The sequence below is a fragment of the Elephas maximus genome, chromosome 26 (genome assembly GCF_024166365.1).
Source record: "Elephas maximus indicus isolate mEleMax1 chromosome 26, mEleMax1 primary haplotype, whole genome shotgun sequence".
In the NCBI taxonomy this organism is placed as follows: domain Eukaryota; kingdom Metazoa; phylum Chordata; class Mammalia; order Proboscidea; family Elephantidae; genus Elephas; species Elephas maximus.
This window is the reverse complement of record NC_064844.1, coordinates 20,422,865-20,434,290: the sequence shown is the minus strand read 5'-3', so window position 1 is coordinate 20,434,290 and position 11,426 is coordinate 20,422,865. Positions and strand designations below refer to the sequence as shown.

Genomic DNA, 11,426 nt, shown 5'->3' with positions numbered 1-11,426 from the left:
TCAAAGCAGTTTTCTAACCCAAAGAATGGATAAAGCCGGTCGATTTACTCCTGCACCCCCACAGCCCTGTAAAGCTCCGGTAGAGGAGTTTGTGAATAGGAACCCGCAGGGTCAAGAAGAACAGGAGTGGAGACAACAGCGATAGCATTTTGGAAGCTGGAAAGCAGGTGGAGAAATGGCAAGTGATTTAGGCAGTTCCAAGAATGCCATATTATAAAGCAGCAGGTAGGGGAAAAAAAAAAAAACAGTCCCTTTACACAGCACTCTGCAAAGACTCAGGAATTAGCAGCTGCAGGTACCTTGGGTAGTAGCAGTGAAGGTGGAGCGAAAAGCAGAAGAATTGGTGGAAAGGCTGGTTAAGAAGCAGTTAGACCCTAGATCCCCTCTCCCAGACGACAGTTCCTCCTCCACCCCAGTAGATCCCAAACCCCACTGCCCTCAAGTCGATTCCAACTCATAACAAACCCATAGGGTTTCCAAGTCTGTAAATCTCTTTGGAAGCAGACTGCCACATCTTTCTCCCACAGAGCCGCTGGCAGCTTCAAACCACCGACCTTTCGGTTAACAATCAATGGCTTTAACCACTGTGCCACCAGGACTCCTTACCCCAGCAGAAGACTAGAGGTTTATTCTCTGGACAGAACAAGGAGAGGCCTCTGGTCTGAGAAACAACAGTCACTGTGTGTCTATTGGGAAAAACAGCGGGAGCTTCCTCCCTTACTGACTCACAGGCATACACCCTCCATGCAGGAAATTGGCAGTGTCTTCTTGGGGAATGTGACTTATTGACATCAGGCGACCTCTGAGGATAGGACCCAGACAATAAGGATGGACCTACAGTGAGGTAAGCACTCAGTAATCAGCACAGAGCTTCCAATCAGCCCAGGGTCACCGACAGTAGAGGAAAACCTCCCTGGGAAAGAGATTGAAACAAAGCAACAGGCAGATGGGAGTCACCTGGGGCTTGAGGACCTGCAGGCAGGTATCGAAGACAATTGCCAAGAATAAACTAAGAGGGCAGAAGTCCAGGACTGTACTTCATGCAGTCAGCCAGAAAAACTTAAAGTCTAAAAACAAACAAAACCAGTTACCATAAATCTTAAGAAAAAAACATTGTGAATGATGAAAAAGTTAACAGAGTAAACAAAGCTTCTGTAGACAGACAAAAGGAACTTACGCAGTTCTCAGAAGGCCTTTCTCTTGAACCTCTGCAGAAACAATGATTCCTCAGCAGCATCATGAAAACGATCCAGTTAACACTGACGAGGCTACAAGATTAATGGCTCCATTGTAATTCAGTGGTGATACATCAAATTCCCCCAAAGACCAATAAATTCAATGTTTTATACAACTTAAAAAAAAAAACAGACCAAATGAAGTGAACTAAACTTTAAGAAAACAAAGAGGGGAACAACACAGGGGATAAAGGAACAAGGGAAATGACACTACAAGGAAACAGACAAACCCAGAATGTGAGACGTGCTCAGGACAACTGGCCAGGCCTCTTCCATAAGTCAGTTTGATGAAAATAAAAAGGGGCGTGGGAGAGGAACTGTACTAGGAAGAGACGTAACCAAATACAGTCCCTGGTACTTGGTTGAATCTAGCTGGATCCAGGATGTAAAAAAAAAAAAAAAGTTATACAGATATTTTTTAAACAACCAGGGAAATTTCAATATGCACTGGGTATTAGAAATTAGAAAGTTATTATTTCCTTTGTCAGGTGTGATAATGGTGTTTATGATGGAGAATATCCTTATTTTGGGGTTGTATGCCAAAGTATATAGATGTGAAGCATCATAATGTCTATAGTTTTTCTTTAAAATAGCTCAGGAAAAAATATACATAGACAAATCAAATATGGCAAAATGTTAATTTTTAAATCTGGGTCCCCACTTGACTTGGCAGGGTCACCCATGGTGGACAGGTTTCTGCTGAGCTTCTAGACTAAGACAGACTAGAAGAAGGGCCCGGAGGTCTACTTTTGAAAAAAATTAACCAGTGAAAACCTTATGAATAGCAGCAGAACATTGTCTGATATAGTGCCAAAGATGAGCCCTTCAGGTTGGAAGGCACTCAAAAGGCAACTGAGGAAAAGCTGCCTCCTCAAAGTAGAGTGAAAAAACCAAACCCATTGCCGTCGAGTCGATTCCAGCTCATAGTGACCCTATAGGACACAGTAGAACTGCCCCATAGAGTTTCCAAGGAGCAGCTGGTGGATTTGAACAGCTAAACTTTTGGTTAGCAGCCATAGCTCTTAACCAGTTATGCCACCAGGTTTTCCCCTCAAAATAGAGTCAACTTTAATGACTTGGATGGAGTCAAGTTTTGAGACCTTCGTTTGCTGAGGTGGCATGACAAAAAATGAGAAGAAATAGCTGCAAACATAATCAGAACAAGGAATGTACGAAGTATGAATCTAGGAAAATTGGAAGTTGTCAAAAATGAAATGGAACCATAAAGATCTATATTCTAGGCATTAGTGAGCTGAAATGGACTGGTATTGGCCATTTTGAATCAGACAGTCATATGGTATACTATGCCATGAGTGACAAATTGAAAAGGAATGATGTCACATTCACCATCAAAAAGAACATTCCAAGACCTATCCAGAAATACCTTAATGTCAGTGATAGGATAATATCCATATCCCTACAAGGAAGACCAGTTAATATGACTATTATTCAAATTTACACACCAACCACTAATGCCAAAGATGAAGAAATTAAAGATTTTTATCAACTTCTGCACTCTGAAATTGATCAAACATGCAATCAAGATGCATTGATAATTACTGGTGATTGGAATGCAAAAGTTGGAAACAAAGAAGGCCTGGTAGTTAGAAAATATGGCCTTGGTGATGGAAACAACACTGGAGATCGCATGATAGAATATTGCAAGACTAATGACTTCTTCATTTCAAATACTTTTTTTCAACAACACAAATGGCAACTATACACATAGACCTCCCCAGATGGAACACACAGGAATCGAATTGATTACATCTGTGGAAAGAGATGATGGAAAAGCTCGATATCATCAGTCAGAACAAGGTCAGGGGCCAACTGTGGAACAGACCATCAATTGCTCATATGCAAGTTTAAGTTAAAGATGAAGAAAATTAGAACAAGGCCACGAGAACCAAAATACAACCTTGAGTATATCCCACTTGAATTTGGAGACCATCTCAAGAATGCACACTAATGACTGAAGACCAGACAAGTTGTGGAATGACATCAAGGACATCACACATGAAGAGAGGAAGAGGTCATTAATAAGAAAGAAAAGACCAAAATGGATGTCAAAAGAGACTCTGAAACTTGCTCTTGAACATAGGGTAGCTAAATGGATAGGAAGATATGATGAAGTAAAAGAGCTGAACAGAATATTCCAACGGGTAGCTTGAGAAGACAAAGTAAAATATTATAATGAAATGTGCACAGACCTAGGATTAGAAAACCAAAAGGGAAGAACATGCTCAGCATTTCTCAAGCTGAAAGAACTGAAGAGAAAATCCAAGTGCCTCGAGTTGCAACACTAAAGGATTCTACAGGGAAAATATTAAATGACACAGGAAGCATCAAAAGAAGATGGAAGGAATACACACAGTCACTGTACAAAAAAGAAGTGGCTGACGTTAAACCATTTCAGAAGGTGCATATGATCAAAAACTTATGGTACTGAAGGAAGGCGACCGATTGAAGGCATTGGTTAAAAAACAAGGCTCCAGGAGCAAAGGACAATGAAGAACACCAAGGACACAAGGTAATTATGAGCCCAAGAGACAGAAAGGGCCACATAAACCAGAGACTATATTAGCCTGAGACCAGAAGAACTAGATAGTTCCTGGCTACAACTGATGACTGTCCTGGCAGGGAACACAAAAGAGAACCCCTGAGGGAGCAGGAGAGCAGTGGATCAAGTAGACACTTGAGACTATGCTGGCATCTCCTATCTGGAGGGGAGATGAGAGGGCAGGGGGGTTAGAAGCTGGCAGAATGGACATGAAAAGAGAGAGTGGAGGGAAGGAGCGGGCTGTCTCATTGGGGGAGAGCAATTAGAAGTATTTAGCAAGGTGTATATGTTTTTTCTTTTATATGTTTGTACGAGAGACTGACTTGATTTGTAAACTTTCACTTAAAGCACAATAACAATTAAAAAAGAAAAACAAGGCTCCAGGAATTAACAGAATACTGATTGAAATGTTTCAACAAATGGATACAATGCTGGAGGTACTCACTCGCCTATGTCAAGAAATTTGGAAGACAGCTTCCTGGCCAACAGACTGGAAAAGACTCATATTTGTGCCCATTCCAAAGAAAGGTGATCCAACAGAATGCAGAAATTATTGAACAATATCATTAATACTACACACAAATAAAATTTTGCTGAAGATCATTCAAAAATGATTGCAGCAGTATATCGATAGGGAACTTCCAGAAATTCAAGAAGGATTCAGAAGAGGACCCGGAGCAGGGGATATAACTGCTGATATAAGATGGATCTTGACTGAAAGCAGAGAATACCAGAAAGATGTTTACCTGTATTTTATTGACTATGCAAAGGCATTTGACTGTGTGGATCATAACAAATTAAGGATAACTTTGCAAAGAATGGGAATTTCAGAACACTTAATTGTGCTCAAGAGGAACCTGTACATAGACCAAGAGGCAGTTGTTCAAATAGAACAATGGGATACTGTGTGGTTTAAAATCAGGAAAGGTGTGCGTCAGAGTTGTATCCTTTTACCATACTTATTCAACCTGTATGCTGAGCAAATAATCCAAGAAGCTGGACTATGTGAAGAAGAACAGGGCATCAGGATTGGAGGAAGACTCATTAACAACCTGTGTTACGCAGACGACACAACCTTACTCACTGAAAGTGAAGAGGACTTGAAGCAGTTATTGATGAAGATCAAAGACTACAGCCTTTGGTATAGATTACACCTTAACATAAAGAAAACAGAAATCCTTACAACTGGACCAATAAGCAACATCATGATAAACCGAGAAAAGACTGAAGTTGTCAAGGACTTCATTTTACTTGGATCCACAATCACTACCCATGCAAGCAGCAGTCAAGAAATCAAACAACGCACTGTGTTGGGCAAATCTGCTGCAGAAGACCTCTTTAAAGTGTTGAAAAGCAAAGATGTCACTTTAAGGACTAAGGTACCCAATCCATGGTGTTTTCAGTCACCTCTTATGCATGTGAAAGCTGGACTGGAAAGGAAGACTGAAGAATTGGTGCCTTTCAATTATGGCGTTGGTGAAGAATATTGACTATACCATGGACTGCCAGAAGAACGAACAAATCTGCCTTGGAATAAATACAGCCAGAATGTTCCTTAGAAGCAAGGATGGCAAGACTTCATCTTACATACTTTGGATGTGTTATCAGGAGGGACCAGTCCCTGGAGAAGGACATCATGTTCGATTAAAGCAGAGGGTCAGCAAAAAAGAGGAAGACCCTCAAGGAGATGGATTGACACAGTGGCTTCAGCAATGGACTCAAACATAACAATGATTGTGAGGAAGGCACAGGACTGGGCAGTATTTTGTTCTGTTGTACACAGGGTCACTATTAGTCAGAACTGACTCGATGACACCTAACAGCAAATCTGGGTGGAGTGTATTGAGTTTTCATTGTCCCATTCTTTCTGTTTTCCTGTGTGTTTGAAATGTTCATAATAAAAGTAAAGCAAAACAAAAAAACAATTGGGGAATGACAAACTAAACTGTGGTGTAATGTCTTCAAATTCCTGCAGAAGGAAGCTAGACAAGAGGAGGGCTGCTCAGTGGGTTCCTGCAGGCTTTTCTGCTCAGACCCACAGGGGATAATGAGAGCTGGGGAGGAATCCAATCAGGTCCCCTGGGGAAGTTGAGATGCTAATCCTGGAGCTCAAGGCAAAGCAGACTGAGACCGGGTCTTGAATGTATGATGCAGAGCCTGGCTGAGAGAATCCAGGGCAGAAGGTAGAGGATGGGGATTCATCAACTGCTTTGAAAACTGGTGAGTGGGTAAGGTCAGGTACATTCTGAAACCATTAAAAATTGTGTTTATACAAGGCCATTCATTGGGGCAATATGTGTAATATAGAAATTTTTTTTTTAAAAACCTAAATGTTCATCATTCAGAGAACTGGTTGAATAAGCTGAAATACAGCCATACAAGAAAAAAAAACAAGAGAGCCATAAAAAGCAATGAAGAAAAAGTCTAATCACTGACATGGAATTGTCTTCACTTATACTATTAAGTAAAAAAATCAAGGTGCAAACCAGTATATCTAGCATGGTACTTTTCGTACAGGAAGGAGGGGGAAATGCTAATATTTACGGGAAAGATACATCATAGACAAATAAAAATGGCTGAAGTCCCTGAGTGGTGCAGTTACAGGGCTCAGCTGCTAACAGAAAGGTTGGAGGTTTGAGTCCACCCAGGGGGTCCTCAGGAGAAAGGCCTGGTAAACTGCTTCAGCCATGGAAAACCCTATGGGGCACAGTTCTACGTTGACACACATGGGGTTGCCACAAGTTGGAGTCCATTCAACTGGCAACTGGTTTTGGATAGGGGGAGGAAAGGAACGGAATAGGGGGAGAAAGGGATTGAAGCCTATAGTTAGGCTGGGGTTTACATATTCAAAATACTAAATTGAAAAGAAAAAAAAATGGTTTCCCAAAACTGAAAAAATGTGAGAAAGTTTTGTGGTATTATGTATAAAAGTGACACAAATTTTTTTGTTCCATCTGTTTACAACATTATGAAAAACTGAACCCAAGTCTACATGCAATGATGGCAAGAAGGATACACATTACAGTGTTAACGTGGGTGCTTCGAATGGTGAGATGGGCTAAGTGTTTTCTTTTTCTAATTGTATTTTCAAAACTCTCTTTCATGAGTTTGAATTCATTTAATAAAGGAAAATCAGAGAACACATTTTTAAGAAGATGTAGCCAGGTGTCCTATGTATTAGAAAACTTCACATCTCTAAGTCTTCGTCTACAGTTCACTGTCCCTTGTATTCTACCATTTTATTTTTACAGCAACTCTATCAGGCAGGTTGTTGTTATTGTTGGGTGCTGGTGAGTTGATTCCACCTCATAGCGACCCTGTGTGACAGAATAGAACTGTCCCACAGGGTTTTCTTGGCTGTAACCTTATGGAAGCAGATAGCCAGGTCTTTTCCTCATGGAGTCCCTGGATGGCACAAAAGGTTAAGCACTCAATTATCATCTGAAAGGTTAGTGGTTCAAACTCATCTGGAGGCATCTCCGAAGACAGGCCTGGTGATCTGTTTCCAAAAGGCCACGGCCTTGAAAACCCTATGGAGCAGTTCCACTCTTCACACCTGGGGTCACCAAGAGTCAGAATCGACTCAACAATATCAGGCTTAAAATCAAGGAAAAAATATCTCGCTTGGGAGTTTGACTCAGGCCAGTGCTCTTGGCCCCGGCTGCCCCACCATTTCGGTGGCTCTGGTTTTGCCCAGTCCAGTTGGCTAAATGTCCAATCTCCTCCTCCCAAGAAAGCTGAGACAAAACAGCCCACAAGAAAAACGACTGGGAGTCGGGATTTGATCCGCCACCCGTGACAAATCTAAGCCGTACAATGAGCTTTTGAGACACACAACATTATGGAATGCTCAGAATGGCTTTGATAATTATTATAACCTTCAAAACTAAACAATCTCCCAACAGAAGCCAATCCTTTAGGGATAAAGAGCACAAAAACAGCATCTGAGAAACGTGGCAGCTGCTCCTAAAGGAAACCCCACTACGATTTAAAGCACTGGGTACTTCTGATACATGCAATCTGCTTATTAATTCTGAAGTGTCCTTGCAGCAAATCCAATTTGCAACAGTAGAAGAAGTGGTCTGCAAGTGACAGGATGCACATAAGGCAAGCAGGCTGAGGTTGCTCACGCCAAGGATCAGACTTGGAGGGGAAATGTCATCATGTGTCCCGGCAGCAGGAGAAACACTCACTCTGGAGACTCAGGACAAACAGGACAGGGCCTCAGGAGTCTCACTTGCACCAGCATCCCCAGAGCTCCTGGGAGAAAAGGAAAAGGAGTTTTAACATGCAGACACTGCGAACAATACTCACCCGAAAAGGCAAACAAGCGCTGCCCCAACCTCTGGGAGCTCTGGCTCTGCAGGAAGCTCCCACCCTCAGCATCTGTCGTATGTCCATTGCCCCACAGGGTTCATATTTTGTGAATTTTCTGTTATATAGCCTTTGCCATTTTTTCTTATACTGAGTTGTCTTTTTCTTTTTGATTCGTAGAAGTTCTTTATTTTGGGTACTGTTCCAGCATAGAAGAGTGAAACAGAATGTTAAAGTGGGGTTCCTTCTGCTACAATTTTGATGCAGGCACTGATAGGTTATATACCAAGTACCAGAGTAAATGTGAGCCTGGATGTCCATATATAGAATTTACAAAGGAAATTTCAGAAAACCAGTTCAATTATTCTTAGACACCTCACCCAGGTCAAGAACATAACAAAGGGTCAGAATGTGGAGAGAGAATTCTTTGGAAAGACTCACAGTTGTGCTATGAGCAATACCTATCTGTCATGGTTAATTTTATGTGTCAACTTGACTGAACTATGGTTCCTAGTGGTTTTGCCAAACACTAGACTGGTTGCTGTTACATAATGTAATCTAAAGCAATGTGATGTAATCACTTTCCGTAATGTAATATAATCAATCAATCAGTTAAAAAGGGGAGTTCCTTAGAGCACAGTCTGACTTCAGACTATAAATATTGTGGCAGAATTCACTCTCTCTCTATTCTGCATTCTTCCTGTCACCTGACCTATGGATCTTGGGATCCAAGCCTGCAGAAGTCTCTAGCCTACCACCTGACCTACAGATTTTGCACTTGCCAGCCCCCACAAGTCTGTGAGCCAGGAGGATCTCCAGCATATTACCTGACTTATAGATTTTGGACATTCCAGCCCACATAATGAATCAATCCCTGGAAGTAAATCAATCAGTGAATCTCTCTCTCTTTATATATATATATTTTTATACATACATATCTATATATTTATATATATCTATATCTATCTATATTTTTTTTTATATCTATCTATGTATATATATACACCACTGGTTCTGTTTCTCTAGAGAAGCCTGACTAAGACACCATTCCATCCCAGCTCAGCTCTGGGCTCAAGGGTGCTTTCTCCTTCACCTCAAAGTTAGAGAAAATGGGCTTCTACAATACCACTTAGGGAGCTCAATGTGCATGTCCCTATAGTTGAGGGGCCACCACACATCTGTCAATTTGTCATACTGTAGTGGCTTGTGTGGTGCTATGATGCTCAAAGTACGTTACCAGTATTTCAAATACCAGCAGGGTTATCCACGGTGGACAGGATTCAGCAGAGCATCTAGCCTAAGAGAGACTAGGAAGAAAGCCCTGGCAATCTGCTTCTGAAATTTAGCCACTGAAAATCTTATGGATCACGACGGAGTATTGTCCAATATAGTGCTGGAACTGACTCAACAGCACCTAACAACAACATACTGCTGAAAAAATGAGCCCCTAGGTTGGAAGGCACTAAAAATACGTGTTGGCACAGCAATGGACTTGAGCAACGATTGTGAAGATGGTGCAGGACTGACCAACTTTTCATTTTGTTGTACATGGGGTCACCATGAGTCAGAGTTGACTCGATGGTAACTAACAACAACGTAGTTGAGGGGCACTGTGGACCAGAATCTGACTCCTGTTTGGGAAACCCAGAGAGTAGGCAGGAGAACTAATTGCTTTAAAGTAGAGAGCCAGGAGGCTGCTGATGTGTCAGCATCTGCTGCTCTCCCAGAGTTTGTGAGGACAAAGGATGCATGAATGTTCCCGTGAACAAGAAGTTGGCAGTGTGGGAGAGGGTTGGCATGGATGGTCTTGGTCCTGTTCAATGGTGCTCAAGTGAAGGAGACAAGGGAAACCAGCTACAAGAAGCTAGAGATGAAACCCAGCTCCTAGGGGCTAGAGAGAGACACAAGCAACACCCATAATGGAGACTTATCTATCAGTGTTAAGGGCCTGCAGGAGAGAGTTCCCTTGTTGTTGTTAGGTGCCCTCTAGTTGGTTCCCACTCATAGCTACCTTATATACAATAGAACAAAACACTACCTGACCCTTGGCCATTCTCATAATCATTGCGATGTTTGAGCCCACTGTTGCAACCACCGTGTCACTCTATCTCGTTGAGGGTCTTCCTCTTTTCCCCTACCTTTCTACTTTACCAAGCATGATATCCTTATGCAGGGACTGGTCTCTCCTGATAACATGTCCAAAGTATGTGGGACAAAGTCTTACCATCCGCACTTTCAAAGAGCACTCTGCCTATACTTCTTCCAAGACAGACTTGTTTGTTTTTCTGGCAGTCCATGGTACATTCAATATTCTTTACCAACACCGTAATTCAAAGGCGTCAATTCTTCTTCGGTCTGCCTTATCCATTGTCCAGCTTTTGCATGCATATGAGGCAACTGAAAATATCATGGCTTGGGGTAGGCGCACCTTAGTCCTCAAAGTGATGTCTTTGCTTGTTAACATTTTAAAGAGGTCTTTTGCCACAGATTTGCCCAATGCAATGTGTCTTTTGATTTCTTGATTGCTGCTTCTATGGGCATTCAGTGTGGATTCAAGTCAAATGAAATCCTCGACAACTTCAATCTTTTCTCCATTTGTCATGATGTTGCTTATTGGTCCAGTTTTGAGGATTTTTGTTTTCTTTTTGTTGAGGTGTAATCCATATTGAATGCTGTAGCCTTTGATCTTCATCAGTAAGCTCTTCAAGTCCTCTTCGCTCATAGGCAAGCAAGGCTGTGTCCTCTCTGCATATGGTAGGTTGTTAATGAGTCTTCCTCCAATCCTGTTGCTGTGTGCTTCATACAGTCCAGCTTCTCAGGTTATTTGCACAGCATACAGTTTGAGTAAGTATGGTGAAAAGATACAACCCCGATGCACACCTTTCCTGATTTTAAACCACACAGTATCCCCTTGTTTTGTTCGAACAACTTCCTCTTGGTCTATGTACAGGTTCCACATGAGCACAATTAAGTGGAATTCCCATTCTTTGAAATGTTATCCATAATTTGTCATGATCCACACAGTTGAATGCCTTTGCATAGTCAATAAAACACAGGTAAACATCTTTCTGGAGTTTTCTGCTTTCAGTCAAGATCCATCTGACATCAGCAATGATATTCCTCATTCCATGTTCTCTTCTGAGTCTGGCTTAAATTCCTGGCAGTTCCCAGTTGATGTACTCTGCAACGTTTTTTAATTACCTTCAGCAAAATTTTACTTGCGTGTGATATTAATGACATTGTTCAATAATTTTTGCATTTTGTTGGAGCACCTTTCTTCAGAATGGGTACAAATATGGATCTCTTCCAGTCAGTTG

General features: G+C 41.6%; 1 pseudogene; it reads left to right on the top strand.

Moving 5' to 3' along the window:
- Positions 1–946: 946 nt before the first annotated feature.
- Positions 947–1,294, top strand: LOC126067927 (ribosomal biogenesis factor-like; annotated as a pseudogene).
- Positions 1,295–11,426: the final 10,132 nt, after the last annotated feature.